Source organism: Acyrthosiphon pisum, chromosome X (assembly GCF_005508785.2).
Source record: "Acyrthosiphon pisum isolate AL4f chromosome X, pea_aphid_22Mar2018_4r6ur, whole genome shotgun sequence".
Classification (NCBI taxonomy): domain Eukaryota; kingdom Metazoa; phylum Arthropoda; class Insecta; order Hemiptera; family Aphididae; genus Acyrthosiphon; species Acyrthosiphon pisum.
Genome location: NC_042493.1, coordinates 73979352 through 73981622, shown reverse-complemented (window position 1 = coordinate 73981622; position 2271 = coordinate 73979352).

The window sequence follows — 2271 nt, the reverse complement described above, 5'->3', positions numbered from 1 at the left end:
AAACAGATTGGTTAAAATTCCGAGTCAAAGTTTATACATATAATTTTGTTGATTATTGATAGGTATTTACTTCAACAACTACAGCAATTCTACCTATTATAATTATCTACCAAATATTATTTGAAATATTATGTGTTTATTATTTGAGTGTAACATTACAGGGAAATAAAAAACATCGTTTGACTGGTTCTTCCCTCACAAAAATATTTACTGCTCAGGTATACATTTTCATATGCATTACACTATACACAAACATAATATTATATGGTTGTGGACGTATAAATACCTAAAATAATATCAGCTCCGTATTATTATTATGGCGCTGACCGAAACGCAAATCATGACTGAAAACTCAACTCTAAAAGGTGTTTGTCAACCACACCAAAGGACTAAATGTTGTGCAAACGGGATAAATTACAAGCGGACTAGCGCCGCTGTAGTTTGTGGTAGAACTGTAGAAGGGTGGGCTACTAACAGTGAATAATTGCCAGTGAGAATCGGTCTAATGTATGAACCCATTAGGTTTAAGTCGGACCAGGGGCGGCCACGGACCGTAGAATCAAACGCAAACAAAGCATAACCCGCACGGAAGTTGAGTGAAAGCCAAGAATACGGAGACTTGAACTTGGTCGCTAGAATATAACAATATAATATTATTGTCGCGTGGACGGTTTTGACTACAAATAAATAGTGTTATTCGATTTCGGTACGCCGTGCAAACTGTACCTACACCGTGTTTGGAATTACGTAACTATTATTATCTTAAAATATAATATTTTATATTCGTACGTGTCATTCATATTAGGTATGCATAGTGGCGATTAAGTAATTTAACTAAAAAATAGTATTGTGGTTTTATAGCCCCAGTTCAATCGTGCGTGTAATATTGATTGTCTCCGAATAAACAGTATTATAGGGTATAGATAATTATTGTTAAAAATAAAATAAAAAAATAATAAACGAAAACGATTTAGCGATGTGAGTGTGTGTGCGTGTGTTTGTAAACACGTGTAAAAAATACAAATTACGAGGTCTCTACATTTGAATGTTTTCGTTCGTTGTTTGGCCTTCAAAAAATTATTTTTTTGTCACATGGGAGCTATAAAAGTGTGGTGAATTGTTGGAATGTTTAGCGACACATTTGTGTAAAAAATGAAAATGCGTGTATTTATTCTCATCGTTTATTAATGATGGTCGTCGCCACGAATAAGATTTAACTAACGTTTAACTTAGCAAGTTAAAAACTTTGTTGTTTACAAGATAAATACCCAGAACAAAATCTATCAAACTGAAATAGAATAGTGATTTAATTTTTATCGATTTATCAGTTGAATATTACGCTGAATTAAGGAAACTTTTTATGACTACAGTTAGTTACATAGTTATCGAAAAACAAATAATTTCGTTTAAAATAAGCAGTCAATATTTTGTTAATTAAAAGTATAAATCATAATAATGAATGTATAATTTTCTTCGTTTACATTTCATTAAATCACAGAAAATATTTATAGAAACTATTTTAAGGATTGCTGTGTATATTTCAGTTTATTAATAATTACAACTGAACACCAATAGTAATTATTATGTATATTTTGTATTATTATTATAACATTCATTCATAATATGCACCATTTGAAATATTCTACAAATATACAGTAAAAATGTGTTTTGAAAATACTATAAGTACAGTAAAATATATTTATTCGATTATTTATATTACATCGTACTAAAATAGCCGCAAAGACAAAATTAAAATTAAAATGTATACAATATTAAATGTAGGTAATGATATAAAGTGTAAAAGTGAGAATCTAATAATTGTTCCATAACCAACATACAACAATTTATTATATCGTAAGACTAAAATTTAAAACTCTGGATTCAGGTCTCCAAAGATATATAAATGTAGCTATGTAGGTATTTTGAACATTGTGATAGTTTTGCATAATCAACACAGAATGTATGTCGACATATCTTTACCTACCTATCAAAATATATGTATTTACTGATTAAAATCAATTTAAACTTTTAGTTTATCTACAACAACTTGAATTTCATAAAACAACGCAATCGTTAAATTTTTAAAACAAAACTGTACACTATAATAATAATAATATAGCAGTAATATTCTAAGCTCGTGGCCCTCAGCCAGAATGTTAAATATGGCAAACAAAGGTATTCTTTAACTTTTGACTTGGGGGCTGAATATATTAAAGGCAAGCAGACTATTGCAATATTGCATTTACAAATTGTATGTCCTAGGTTTTTTTT